The sequence below is a fragment of the Somniosus microcephalus genome, chromosome 10, assembly GCF_052327205.1.
Source record: "Somniosus microcephalus isolate GS21.2 chromosome 10, FLI_Smic_1.0, whole genome shotgun sequence".
NCBI lineage: Eukaryota > Metazoa > Chordata > Chondrichthyes > Squaliformes > Somniosidae > Somniosus > Somniosus microcephalus.
Window position 1 is genome coordinate 151,537,567 of NC_140996.1, and position 15,784 is coordinate 151,553,350.

Sequence of the window (15,784 nt, forward strand, 5' to 3'; positions counted from 1 at the left end):
TGCTTGTTTTCACTGAGTGTGAAGAGCACTGGATCAATTATAGCATGAAACCTGCACAATGGTACCATCAATCACATGCCCAATACCGCCATGATCAGATCATTTTATTTCTTTATTGGAGGGGAGGAGGTGGGAGAAGGGGATGGAACCAGTATATCTCTTTCATTGACATTCATTGTTTTAGTTGGACCAAGAATACAATGACAACAGGGTTATTTTATTTCCTTCTCTTTTGTATATGAGACCATTGAAATTCAGTGGACACTGGATCATCTCCCCCAACACTGCACAAGCAATATTTCCTTACCTCGTTGCTTCTGCTGTACGTGACTGAATGCCACCACACACTGGGAGAAGATGGAAGGGTAGATTGTCTTTATAAAGGGGGAGGGGGCTGGCCCCATGGCTGCTTACGTAGCTTTTAGGGAAGCTGCGTGTGGTTGGTCTGTTGAAAATCTATCCATTAAGAACTATACAAATGTTTCAAATTAATCTGAATGCATCATTTTTAATGCAAACATTCAAAATTTCCAGGGAAGGGTGTCTCCAGACCACTTTAGAAATGCACCACCTGACTGTGCTGGGGTTTGGTGGCAGCACTTGTGTACAATTCTACATTTTCTGCCTACAGCCCAGATGGCAATGACCCTATGGTCAATAGGCTCAGGTCCTAATCCCCCTATTTGCTATTTGGCAATTTAAAAAATGTTTAAATTTTTTTTTTTAACCTAGTGGTAGATTAACTGTTACTACTGGGAGAAAGAAGGTTTAAAAAATGAAGAAAATAATAAATTCCCAAACGGCAAAAAGAGAGTAATTTTTAAATAAAATTCAGCTATTGTCTGATGAAAGCCATGTCCATTGTAGATTTCAAAATATGATAAAATGAACCACAGATCGCCTTTACAGAAGGTAAGTACTGTAGAAAATATAGGGACAGAGTGATCTCCTGGAAGAATTTCGATCGCCTAGATGGGTCGGAGAGGAATTTCCCAGATTTTTTTCTCCCAAATTGGCCATTGGGTCTTTATCTGGTTTTTCGCCTCTCCCGGGAGATCACATGGGTTCGGGTGGATGCAGAGTGATAGAAGATTTGAGGTTAGGATCAGATCAGCCATGATCTTATTGAATGGTGGAGCAGGCTCGAGGGGCCGATTGGCCTACTCCTGCTCCTATTAATATGTTCTTATGTAAAAAGTGTCAAAAACATTTTTTTTATTGAGGGGGATCATACCCAAGCTCCCCTGGAGATATGTGTTATGCTTTCAACACTTGCGTTCTCTTTCAGGCTTTAATACACTTATGTTTTCTGTCATCCTATATAAGTGAAGGAATTTTAGGCATATCTACATCTTAAGTTACAAGCCCTTGTTACACTGTACTTTCAGTGTAATTACTTGTTTTCACATGCCATAGGTTTATATTGAGGGGCGTTTTTCAGTTGTCAGTGGCTGTGCCTTCAGTTGGCCCTAATCTCTGGCGTTCCCTCCGTAAACCTCTCTGCCTCCACCTATTTCTTGTCCTTTAGGACCCTCCTTAAAACCTACCTCTTTGACCAAGCCTTTAGTCACGCCTCTTAATATCTCCTTCATTGGCTCGGTGTTGATTTTAGTCAGATTACATCTCTGTGAATAACATTGGGACGTTTTTCTACGTTAAAGGTGCTATAGAAATGTAAGTTGTTGTTGCTGTAGCCAGATGTGATGCAATGCTGTCTTGTGGGGAGGGTGCCCTAGAGTACCAAACAGGATAACCCCTCTCATGTGGCATTTACCCTCATATTTATAGTTTTGAGTCTTAAAAGCGCAAAGCCTTTCAGATCCTCAGGGCATCCCAAACCACTTTATAGCCAATGAATTACGTTTAAAGTGTGGTCACTTGTTCTGTGAGCAGACTGGCAGTCAATTTGTGAACAACATGGTCCCACAACCAGAAAAGACGAGTTAATCTATTTTTCATGCTGTTGGTTGAAAGATAAATGTTGGCCAGGACACCAGGAAAACTCTTCTGCCCTTCTTCGAATGCAGGCATGGGATCTTTTATATCCACCTGCGCAGCCAGATGGTGCCTTGGTTGAATGTCTCATTGGAAAGACAACAGTTCAAACAATGCAGTATTTCCTCAATACATCACTGAAACATCAGCCTATATTATGTGCTCGGGCCCTGAATTGGAGCTTGAAGCCACAGGGGGTGGAGAGGTGGGGTGGGGGAGGGGTAATTTTAACTTTTGGCGATAGTGAAATGGAAGTGAAAATCAGGAGAGGTGTATAACGGGTGCGCGATCCGATATCATCCCAATTACACTATCGCCAAAAGTTAAACTTACCTCCATGATCTACTGACTCAGTGGCAAGAGTGCTTCCATAAGTGAGCCTTAATAACCTTATAAATTATGACGTGGAAACATTAATTAATACATTTATTAAGCTATTGAATTTTCAAAGCAGTAAACAAAGCATCAAAACTGAAGCAATATTAACCCCTTGCCTCCCAAACTTTTACATGTTCGGTTTTGGATTTGGCCAAACCGTAGCCACCCTAACAATACAATTGATTGCATGTGGTTTATGGAAGAAGTGGGCTTGATATATTAAATTACTTTTTCTCATTGAATGTTATTTTGTGCAGAATGTAATCAGAAATGAGAAGACAATCTAATGTGGTAACAGTAGGACTTCATGGATTTCACAGTCCCTTTACTACAAGCTTGTACCATGCCCCAGCTTCCATGCATCATAATTGATTAATTGTGTTTAGCCGACTACACAGCAAGATCAGGATGGTGCCTTTGTTTTGGATCCTGTAGCTCACTGTTTTCTTTTGCCAGTAAATGTCATAACTTGTACTCAATTAAAAATGTCTGAAATCACCAACTTGCTTTCATAGCTCATCCTGTCATCATTTGCATCACTGTCACGTGCAAATCAATGAAAATCAGGCAGCACCTTTACCTGGAAAACCTGGAGAATCTAAGCACACAGCCTAGTAATACTGCAGACTTGGAACTACTTTAAGTTACTGTGAACTCAGCTGACTGAATTCAGAGCCTTCAGAAATGTTAAAGGAAGCCTACACAAAAGGACTGTGTTCAGAGTGTATTGCAGTGGTAATGTGCACAACTGACACTGCTACCAATTATTTACTGTATCTTGATCAGGCGCAGCAAAAACTCACCTGCAGTATGTAGAAGCAGAGCTTACACTGATTTACATCACAGTACAGATGTGGAGAATACATTGATTTATCTGGCTTGTTTCCAGTCTCCTACAACTCTCCCATTCAGCAATAACTGCCAAAGGTTTGCTGATCAGTCTGTGCTGATGGTGATTCTAGGCATTAGCTTTTACTTTGTTAAAAATGCAGATGAAAAACTGTCATTAGCAAGCAGTCAAATTGTGGCAAATGTCAGTTTTACAATGTTTTTCAGGTTAAATGGCTGATTTGAATTTAGTTTGTTAAAATGAATAAGTTTCTGGCATAAAAACATAAATTATTTGGTGCTTCACAGAGTATTGTTTCTGATATGAACTTAAACCTGCAGTTAACCATGGCTGACTAATAAATGCTGTGCAGGATTTGAATAATTAACTCTTTAAATTATATAGAAATAAATAAGGCAGGACTGAATACTTATTCACCTCATTCAGATTATGGGATAGTTTTAAGATTTGTACTCCATCTGTACATATTTTCTATTTTTCTTGCCAATTTTCTCTCATGAAGGTATTGATTCCTCACAAGCGTACGATTTCTTGGGCACCAGTCACTCACTAGTACCTTATCCAGGTGGCCATTACTCATGTGTAGGTTTTAATAGAATACATCGATGGGCTATTTGAGCACAAAGCCTGATTCAGTCCCACATACACACACTTCCAGTCGGGGTCACTTCTCCCTAGCCCAGGAGCACGAAGGCCAATTGTAGCACCATACTGCTGTTCCGCTGAGAACACAGACTGAATACTGAATCTTGGACCATTTTGGTCTGTATGGCTCAGTTACTCACTGGGTAAATTCACAGAGCCATCAGGAGAGGATGCATATCTTTCCTTTATAACATTTAGAGTGTTTGGAGCGCAATTGATGTTATGCTTTATAGGTAAATGCATGAAGAAAATAAATTATCATTCAAGCTTAGTAAATCAGCAATCCATTTTCTGTCAAATTATTTTCCTTTAAATGAATTTTAATATGGAATTGTTAAAATCTCATCCCCTTTCTTAGTTTTTATAATATATTGGTATGGACAACCATGATCATACTTCAGAGTGTGATGTGAGGCTCTTCGATTGACTGCCGCCCGAGGGGAGAAACTAACAAATCGCTCAGCTGGTGGCTGACACCGTTCTTGAAGACAGCTAGCAAGGAACACTTTGCAGTCTTTTAGAAACTCCACACCAGCTGTCACCCAGCCCTGAGTGCTGAAAAGCTCCTGTCACTTTGTCCAAAGGGATTTAGCTGGTCAGAGGGAAAAAATTTAAATACAAAGAAACTAGCTAAGAAGCTGGTGAAAGGGATTAAGAGTGCACAAGAGCACATGTGTATGAGACACTAATACATCTTTAGGAAATTTCAGATCCCTAAAGCCAGGATTACTGCCAGAGGCAGGGTGGTATACGTATGTGGGGATCTGCACCATCATAGTTATTATCTGCTCACTATTCAAGTTATTAGCTCTTTCATCATCAACAATTTCAGATTCTTCGTTTTCTTAGCTTTTCCCATAAGGAGAGAAGAAAAAGACAGTTTTTATTCTATTTGCTTAAAGAATCACCTGCATGCAAATACGCCATTGTATCTCATTTTATTGAATTATATTGTATACGTTTATCAAAAACTGTGATGTATTGAAAATCTAAGGTACAAGGGTTCATCTCTTTAAAAAAGTATTCATTACGTTAAAATGATTCTTTTTTAATTCATTTTTTGTGCTAAAAGTTATTTTTTTTTAATGAATTTTCTCAGAAGATTTACACCGATATTATTACAAAATTTACGCTAATCTTGCCATCAGAAATTTTCTGCAGATCTTAGTTGTATGTAAAAACCAGTGAAAAATGAGCACAAATTTAGCACAACCATTAGGGGCCTGAAATAACATGCCATCTTCCTTCTTTATCTTTTTGATGCTAGGAAAAATAGTTTGAAGGCATCAAATCATCATTCATGCACGTTAAGCACTGCTGCAAGTTTAAGAAAATGCATTTGTGGAAGCCTGTCCCTTTTTAAGGTTACTGTTTCTGATGCCATAATAAAGCAGTCAAGGATATATAAAATACAGTGCAGGTCCCAATGAGAAAAATTCAAAAAACAAATACCTACATTTTTGAGTGTACATTTCTGTTCAAAACAGGCGTAAATGCAGGCAACTTGAGTTCTCTGGTTCTTTGCATGGGAGGGGTGGAGCTATGTTAATGAGCTATGTAGGGTTTCCACATTACTTGGGAGCAGCGCTATTTGACATAAGTCACTTCCATGCAAATTTCTTCAGAAAAGCCAGCGCCATGCGGCTCTTACACTGTTGTTGGGCCAAAATGACAAAGAAATTCAGGGCTGATATATTTTAAACATTATAGTTCAACCTTTTTCCATTAGTATTATATGTCATCATTAATTGGACAATATTATACAATACTAGCTGGAGTGCCTGGCGGTGCCGAGGGTTTTTTGAGGGCATGTTGTTGTTGGAAGAGAGAAAGAGAGAGACTGGGGGCGAAGAGAGAGACTGGGGGGAGAAGAGAGCGACTGGGGGGAGAAGAGAGAGGCTGGGGGAGAAGAGAGAGAGAGAGACTGCTGGATTTAGTTTGGGATTAGCCTGGAGAGAGAGGGGAGGAAGGAGTGCCTCAGGCCTGGCCCGATCGACCCCTGTGAAGGAAGGAAGAAGGCAAGCTCTCCCTCCCTGTCCCACCCCCTCACTCTTTCCCTCCCTCACCCTCTCTCTCTCCCTGCCCCTGTCTCTCCCTGCTTTATTCTCTCTCCCTCCCTCCCCTTTCCTCTCCCTCCCTGCCCCTCTCCTCCCCCTCCCTCCCCCTCTCCTCTCCCTCCCCCCCTCCTTGCCTCACCCTCCCCCCTCCTCTCCCTCCCCCCTTCTCCTCTCCCTCCCACCCTCCTCTCCCTGCCCCCTCCTCTCCACTCCCTCCCCCCTCCTCTCCCTCCCCCCTCTCCTCTCCCCTCCCTCCCCCTCTCCTCTCCCCTCCCTCCCCCCTCTCCTATCCCCTCCCTCCCCCCCTCCTCTTCCCTCCCTCCCCCCTCTCCTCTTCCCTCCCTCCCCCCTCCTCTCCCCTCCCTCTCCTCTCCCTCTCCTCTCCACTCCCTCCCTCCCCCTCTCCTCTCCCTCCCTCCCCCTCTCCTCTCCCTCCCCCTCTCCTCTCCCTCCCTCTCTCCTCTCCCTCCCTCTCTCCTCTCCCTCCCTCTCTCCTCTCCCTCCCTCCCTCCCCCTCTTCTCTCCCTCCCCTTCTCCTCTCCCTCCCTCTCTCCTCTCCCTCCCTCTCCTCTCCCTCCCTCCCCCCTCTCCCTCCCTCCCCCCTCCTCTCCCTCCCTCCCCCCTCCCCTCTCCCTCCCTCCCCCCTCCCCTCTCCCTCCCTCCCCCCTCCCCTCCTCTCCCTCCCTCCCCCCCTCCTCTCCCTCCCTCCCCCCTCTCCTCTCCCTCCCTGCCCCCTCCCCTCTCCTCTCCTCTCCCTCCCCTCCTCTCCCTCCCTCCCCCCCTCTAATCTCCCTCCCTCCCCCTCTCCTCTCCCCCCTCCACCCCCCTCCTCTCCCTTCCTCCACCTCCGCGGATCAGCGCCTCAGGGCCGGCCGGTGCGCGGCCTAGCGTGTGAGGCCCAGCCGGACTCACCTTAGCTCTCTCCCTCCCTCCCCCTCTCCTCTCCCTCCCTCTTTCCTCTCCCTCCCTCTCCTCTCCCTCCCCCCCTCCCCCTCCCTCTCCTCTCCCTCCCTCCCTCCCTCCCCCTCCCTCTCCTCTCCCTCCCTCCCTCCCTCCCCCTCCCTCTCCTCTCCCTCCCCCTCCCTCTCCTCTCCCTCCCCCTCCCTCTCCTCTCCCTCCCTCCCCCTCCGCGGATCAGCGCCTCAGGGCCGGCCGGTGCGCGGCCTAGCGCATGAGGCCCGGCCGGAGTCACCTTAGCTCAGGTCACGCTCCGGGCCGACGTTGACGCGTGCGCTGACTCCCGCCCCGCCAGCCTTTACTAAGATGGTGGCGATGGCTACGCTCAGCTCAGTCCCACGCCGCCAGCCTTTACCAAAATGGCGGCGATCGTGGGGCGGGACGGGCGGTGCCTAGCTCGGGCGTGGCTGGCTAGGAGAGGCCAAGGCTTCGAGGCCTGCAGGTGGGGTAAGCCTCCAAGGTTGCGGTGCCCGGCGGAGGTAGCGAGTCAAGAGGAAAAAAAGAGGGTGAAAGGTAGGAAAATTAATCAGCTTAGAAGAAATATCTACAAATTAATTTACTTTTTTTAAAAACAATTTCCCCTCCACACACACAGAAAGTGGGAAAAATAAACACACAGAAAGTGGGAAGAATAAATCGTTTGGAATCAAGATGGCGGCCACTCACCTCAGCTCAGAAGGATTAGGCCCGCCCACACACGCAACGAAATGCCCCCCGTGATGCACCAATTGGTCAACCATCAGGTTAATCACCTGTATGATTGGTCAACCATCACGTCACTCAACGCTAATGAGCGCAATGTTGCTGTTTTTTGAAACTTTTTTGTATACTGTCCGAACAATTTTTGTCTGACCAAAAAGTAAATATGCCTATTAGACTCCCCTAATGATAAGCTTTCTTTTGATATAACATATGTGTAGGTACGCTCTATAACTTTTGATTGTATAGCCAGACAGACAGAAAGACAGACAGACAGAAAGACAAACAGACAGAAAGACAGACCAACCGTTTTATATATATAGATATAGATAGATGTACAAGAGTGTAATTTCTCTATATACAGTGGATTTCCTCTTAGCAACATCCTCTCTTACTGTCCACTAACCACATTATGGTCTGGAGCAGGATTTCCAACCATTTGTGGCTGGGTATCTCATACATGTCAAAACCAGGCAATGGGCCGAATATGATTATGCAGAAATGCAAGCCCCCATACACAATAATGCAAGACCCCTATACACAAAAAATGTAAGGCTCCCCAAGAACACAAAAAAAGGAGCGCCCAAACGTGAGACCTCTCAGACACAAAGGTCATGATTTTGCCAGCGCTCAGGACAGGTTCGGAGACGGGTCAGGTGTTAAATCCAAAATGATTGACGGCGGGTTTGGAACCCGCCGCTAACCCGCCTCCATGCCACTTTCCAAAGTATCGGGTCGGCGCCTTCACAGCCAATCCAACACCAAGCAGCAGGAGAGATATTTAAGGTTGTGAGCAACTTGTTAACTCCTTGTTAAATGCTATTTTTCCACGGTTATTTCATTTTCACACATTTTCAACGTGTTTCAAGTTGTTCAGCAAGCATGCCAGCTGACTGTATCGGGTCTTCCAATGAGCTGAATAGTTCACAGCTGCAAGTGCTGCATATAAACTTACCTATCACTTCAGTTCGTTATCAAATGGCCGAAATGGCTGAATTCATGATTTGGAGGACACCTTTGAGCTGTATTGAGATTGTCAGTATGTGCTGTGAACTCGATATGCACTGTCACCTCCTTGGAATAAGCTCTTTCCCCATTGACTGACTCCTGATAACATCTCCTCCTCAACTACCAGATATAACAGCAGAATGGGAACCATTTATACTCTCTCATCCCGGTCCTCAGATTCAGAAGAGAATCATCTGCTGCAGCAGCAGAACCAGGCATAGCAGCAGCACCAACAAGAGGACCAACCTTATCCTCGGCTCCCGGATGCTGCACAGGGCAGAGGCTGTCAGGGCTTGGCTGGCCTGTGCCACAGGAGATACCCTCAACACAGGGTTTACAGGCAGAGGATGAGCTTCCTCAACATTAGTGAGCAGCACTGCCAAAGAGCTGAGGCTTTCGCGAGAGGTAGTCGCAGGCATCTGCACAATACTGGACCAAGACTTGCAGCCCAGAGGAGCAGGTGGACATGCTTTACCACTGGCTGTCAAAGTCACCACTGCCCTCAACTTCTTTGCATCAGGGTCCTTCCAGGAATCAGCAGCAAACATTAGCGGCATCTCCCAGTTGGCCGCCCACGGATACATCACGCAGGTTACCGATGCCCTCTTTGCAAAGTCCGCCAATTACAGCCACTTTTCAACTGATGAAGCAAGTGTTACCACGCGGGCACTAGGCTTTGTCAATCTGGCTGGCTTCCCACAGGTGAAGGGCGTCATCGACTGCACCTATGTGGCCATCGGGACACCTCATTACAACGCAGCAGCATTTGTGAACCGCAAGGGCTTCCACTCCCTTAACGTGCAGCTGGTATGTAACCACAGGAAAAGCATCATGCATGTGTGCGCAAAGTACCCTGGCAGCTGCCATGGCTCTTACATCCTGCGCCACTCCACTGTGCCTGAGCTCCTTGCTCCTCCAAACGACCTTTCTAGATGGCTCCTTGGAGACAAGGGCTATCCCCTGAAAACGTGGCTAATGACGCTGATGAGGAGGCCGTCAAGCGAGTCTGAGGAGCGTTACAATCAAAGCCACAGATCTGGTGGAGCCCTACAGTATGCACCAGCCAGGGTCTCGAGAATCATCGTGGTCTGCTGTGCCCTGCACAACATCGCACTGCAACAGGGATTAGTGCTGCCTAAGGAACGGGTCACACAGCGCACAGAGGGAAAAATTCAGTTGTTTGCGCCACCCGTTAGCACCTTAAGAGGGCGCTAATGGGGCACAAAGCAACTAGCGCCCAGGTGCGGCGATGTTTGTGCCGCTCATGAAATTAACTGGACATTTTGCGGCGGCGCTAAACACTACTGCCACAATCTCCTGCGCCGGCAGATTGTGACGTCAGTCGAGTGCACAATGCCCCGGTAGTGCTCCAGACCGGATATTGAGTGGTGCCCCCTGCCTTACCGCCTGCCGCTAGCAATGACAGGTTGAGGGGAGCGTTTTGCAGTCAGGAAGGGACTGGGGGAGCGCTATTTAAAGGCGACCGCTTCCTGCCTTTTTTTGTTGGTGACATTTTTGAACCACGCATTCTGAGAGAAAGAGAGAGAGACTTCTGGAGAGATTCAACGCTGTGTGAAGGAGTTTTGGGTACTGAGCAGCACTTTGCAGGTTCATTTTGATTTGCCCTTCCTTGTATCGATTTAGAAGAGACTGTGGGGGCTGCACTCTGAGCTCTTTCCCTGGATCTCTCCATTGTTCTTTCCTGCAGATTTGATGTACAGGTCTCACCAGGCCGAGATTCAAGGCTGCAATGAGCAGGATGTGGATGGAGAGCAAAATCAACCCTCCCCTTTAAGATAAAAACAGAAAATACTGGAGAAACTCAGCAGGTCAAGCAGTATCTGTGAAGAGAGAAACAGAGTTAACGTTTCAGGTCGATGACCTTTCGTCAGAACACCCCTTTAAGAACTGGCCGGCGCCAGTGTGTCTGAGTTCCATTGCTGACTGGCATCACATGAGCTTCACCAGCGCTCTGAGGTAACGCCTCGCTCCTCGGCCTTTGCGCCTTAAGACAGGTGTGAAGTGCCTGATTTAGTGCTCCAATCACCTCCAGGGGAGATAAAAGCCAAGTTTGCCGTCGGAGGCGATAATTATTGCCAGGCGCTAAACTTTGCGCACGGCTGATAATGGCGCCCCAAATGGGGCGCACTGAATTTTCCCCCCACAGTCTTTTCAGAGGAGGAGGAGGAGGAGGAAGAGGGGGAAGAACCGAATGAGGTTGCAGATGAGGAACACCTGGAGGAAGCGGCTGACCCAGTGTGACCAGCACGCGAGCACATTGCTTCCTGTCAGGCAAGGGATGGTCTTATCTATGCCAGATTCAACTAACTTTAGGCATCACTTACATGTGGCTGCCACATGCACATGAAGGTTTGCATGACCCCACTTCCACACCAAAGAGCATCCCTCCAATGAGCTGTGCATTCCTCGCCCTTTCACCACCATTGCTTCAGATGAAAGGCTCCCTCACCCCTCGCTGTGCCACCTCCACTTGTGAGCACACATAGGGCAATGCTTTGAAACATTCACATGACATCACTTTAATACAATAAAGTAACACAAACATTAGACTGATTTATATGAAAGCACCCAAGTGACTACCCTGTGACTATTTGTGTGTTAGTTTTCTCTTACACGTGCTTCTTCGTGGTGCTTCCTCAGTGGCTTCACCAGATGCAGAGGCAGCCTGCTCACTCCCCTGCTGTGCCTGCTTAGCCGCCTTGGGCAGCCGTCCTCTGGGTCATGCAGCCTGTAAGGGTCCCACCAAAGTCTGCTCTTCCTGCGGCTGTGCAGGGGCAGACTCGGCCATCTCTGTTGGGAGAGGCACCTGGGGCTCTGACCGAGGGGTTGGCATTGGGATGACAGTATGAGTGCTTGGAGAGGAGCCCCCACTTCCATTTCCCCTTCCACCACCATCCCTCTCATGGGTCATCTGCACTTCTCTGCCAGCAAGTTGCTGGAGAGCACCTTGCTGCACATCAGTGGGGCCATGAGGATCTGAGTCTGTACTGACATTCCTCATAACAGGGACATCCATGAACCTCTGGTTTCTCTCCTCAATAGATGCCCATCTATCCTCCATAGCTGACCATCTATTTAGAAGTGTTACTATGTTCTCCTTTATCTGGTGATTTATGTCCTCCACAGAGGTTGCCATCCTTTCCATGGCGGGACATACATTTGCCAGTGCCTGCACCATTGAGTTGCTCATATTTGAGATGGACTCCTCCATTATCTACACACTCGCAGTGAACGTGGTTGCTAACCAGTCAGAGCCTCCTGCACTTGTTCCTGAAGCTCCAGCACAGCTCTCTTCCTGGATGGCCCCCAAGGCTCAGCGTCTACATGCAGCTCAGCAAAGCTAGGAGAGTCATGCGGCCTCCGACAAGGACTCTCCACTGCTGTCCCTGTCTCCACCATCTGCTGTTGCTCACTTGTGAGTTGTGATACACCAGGTGACAACACTACTCTATCTCGCGTTAGACCCACTGAGGTGCATGTCTCTGCGGTGGTGCAGGGTGCGCTCATTTCTGCTGACGCTGCTCCCTCAGTCTGGAGGTTCCTCTGAGGAGTCCTCCTGCTCTTCCTGCTGGACAGTAGGGAGCGGGGGGGGGGTGCTCTTGATGGTCCTGTGAGATAGTAAAGATATGATTTAGACATGTGATATGTAGGTTGCACACACATTTCCTTGTGCAAATAATTAGCACTCAATCTCCAGGAACAGCAGATCCCATATCAGTCACTCCTGAATGCCAAATCAGATGTTTGGAAAATAATTCTCTCACCAGGTCGTTCGGCTGAGCCCGTCTCTCTGTCCCCCACTTCAAGCTCCTCAGCACCTCCAACAATGTCCAGAGCTGACTCCTCAGCATGGGTGAGCTGCACCAGGAATGGTGGTCTTCCTCCTGTTCTCTCCCTCTCCTTATTGTGGGATCTCCTTTCCTGCAATGAGTGACAGAAGTGCAATCTTAGTGAGAGTGCTGGAATGAGTGTAAAGAATGGATAGGATAGATGTTTGGAGGGAGACTATGATGGAGTGAGGTGCCAATACCAATTTCCTTCCTTGTGAGTTGTTAGTTGTCATGGCATAACATTCAGAGTGAGTGTGAAGGGTACATACGGAGAGAGGGATGGGTGACGGAGCAAGGGATGTTGGGATGAGTCAGGATGTGCAAGAGTAGGGCTGACAATGCAGAGTGATGAGGATGTGAAGACAGGCATAGCAGAATGAAGGTAAGTGTGCTGTTCTACTCACTTTTGCTGAACGCAGGAGATCATTGAACCTCTTCCTACACTGGACCTAGGTGCATGTACAGACCGACCTTGCACTGACCTCCTCAGCTATTTGCAGCCAGGCTGTCTTTGTGTGCTGAGGAGGCTTCTTCCTTCCATCAGAAGGAAACAGTGCCTCCTTGTGCCCTCTTACTCCCGCCACAAGAACATGGAGGGAGTCATCATCAAGCAGGGAGCAGCCTTTGTTCTAGGTGTTGTTATCTCGGCAAACACCAGCACTCAGGAGCATCAAAATGTAAATGAAAGCCAAAGGGTACATGGCCGCCTTAAATACAACTGCTTTAGTACGTCATCAAAGGTGAGCAGCAGACCCGCACCCACTGATTGGGCCGGGAAACGCGCACAGCCCAATCTACTGAAAATCGTTATCTCATTGCAGCCCAAAAAGTGAGGTCCCATACACAAATAAATAAGATCACCATAACACACAAAAACAGAGAATCTCATAAGTGCGCACCCCCTATGATTGGTCAAAATTAACAATCAGGAGTCAGAATTTTGCAATCTTCCGAGCCCTGAAACTTTAAAAAGCTAAAACTGAAATCAACTGTAAAACAAAAGAAACTGATAGAAGCTTCATAGCAAGTTCAAAGGTACGCACGGGCCAGGTCTTGGACAGCCCAGGCTGGGTTTTCCAGTGTGTTACTACCCAATGTTGGGGTCAGGCTGGAAGATGGGCCAGGAAGCTGTTCCACTTGCTCAATATGCACAATATTTATGATTTAAAGTAGAGCAGTGAAAATACTAAAAGGTTTCTTCAAAGTAGCTGTTTGAATCAGAATATATCATCTAGTTGGTATAATTTCTATTTTATTTCTGTTTAGTTTTATTTTGGCGTGCTATATGAGGGATGTCATTGCTGAGGAACAGAACAGTTTTCAACTTAGTTTTCAGCTAGTGCACAGCATCAAGCACCTCCAAAGCAGCTAATGGCATGGATGTGGCGCAAGAAATATTTCCACCAATAGCAATGGGGTGAATTATAACACCCAAAAACGAGTGGGTTGGGGTCGGGTCATATGTTAAAGTTTTAAAAATCTGAAACCCAGCCCCAACCCACTTCCAACCCATTGACTTCCAAGTTTAATGGAGGCGGCACAAGGGGCGGGCAGCCAGCCTGCTCTCAGGAGGCAACTTAAATATTTTAATGAGAGTGGCAGCCTCTGATGTAGCCTCCTTTGCAGGTTTTACAGAGGCCAGCTGGGACTCCCAGCCCTCGGGAAACCTGGCAGCTGAAGGGAGGCGAGGATAGCTCTGGGGAGAAGGTAAGTGCCTTTACAGCACTGCTTGTGGTCCAGAAGGAGCAGGAGTGATTCCCTCTAGCCCCCAAGTTGCCCCCCTCAATCGGACGCTCCCATCATCAAAGACCCCCCGGAGTCAGGAATTGGACCCCTGCTGGGATTAGACCACCCCACTGGACTGGATCTCCCCAGGGTCGGGGATCGGACCCACCCCTGTGATCAGACCCCCCCCCCCCATCAAAGTCGGGGATTGAACACCTCCCTGGGATCGCACCCCCCCCGCCCCGGGTCGTGGATTGGACATACCTGCTCCTGCGCCTGCTCTGAAGTCCTTCCCACCCGACTGGAAGCCAAGCCTGTCAATCAGGCTGACTTCCGGGTGGGGAATGTGTCAAGTACAAAAGATGCACTCTGTGGAGTTAAAAACTCCACAGCATGCGGGGAAACCCAAATTTCTGGGTTTCTTGTCCAAAACTCTGCCCCCACCCCACCACGTACATAACTCACCCCTGTTAATATCTAGGCCAATGTGTCTTAAAACACCCACTACAGTACTAGTGTGGCATTTCAATTTCTTACATCATTTATCCTCATGGCCTCTATGTGAGATTAGCCAATTAGTGCTACATTATGAGAATGTACTTATCCATTTGACTTATGCACCCGAGGAAATCAGTTACGGTTGCTCAAACGTATTTCATTTAACACCCGTAAGGGAGAGGAAAATTTCATTGAAGCACAGATCTCAGAGGTTGTACAACAGCGTTGTGACCCACTTTTTTCCACCTAGCCCCATTCTGTAACTTTATAACATTTGCCCTTATTACACCAGCCCTGCACACCTGTTAGATCACTGTGGAGAAAACACCAAGCAAAGGCCAGACACTTCTCCGAAGGAGGGAAGGATAATCAGCAAGTCATTCTTCTTTGTGCATCTCCTATCCTATCAGATGGTTTCAGAAACCTAGGCTAGGCCACCTGCCTGGTCTCTCAGCCATAGATGGCCTGTGGTGCAAAAAACCCAATTAGAAATTGGAGAGAAAATAATTTGCAAAAGAATGAGTATTACCTTTATATTTGATGAGGGAGTGCTTTGCTGTTGATGAGTGTAGTCTCTGTGCTTCCTAACATGCACTCAGAGTCGACACATTTAAACAACATAGGCATGTCACAATAAATGTTACAATATTTTTATAAATGGACTGTTTATTGTTCCTTCCCCGTCAAGTAATTTATTTTTGTTGTTGTTGTATTTAAATCATCTCCCACCACCTCCTGTTATATGCTAAATGGATGAAACTGTTTTGAACTTGCAGATGTTAAGATGGTGCCTGGAGGTTGCTAAGCAACAGAGCACGCACCCAATGACATTGAGACTGCGTCTTCCTTTTACTGAGTATGTTTTTTTGATGCATCTGTCAATGACTTTTGAGCTTGTTGTCTGGCACCACTAAGGTTCTTCTTGATAAGGTAAGTGCGGCATAACTAACATAACATGTACTATATAGGAAATAATCTTGTATTTTATGGCAAAATATTAGGCCACATATCTGAATTTTTTGTATAACTTTGTCCTCAAACAGGTGAGTGATATAAACACCAGAGAATGGAACACTTTCCAGCTTCAGGTTCCCAGTTCAGCAGCAACCTCATCAATTATA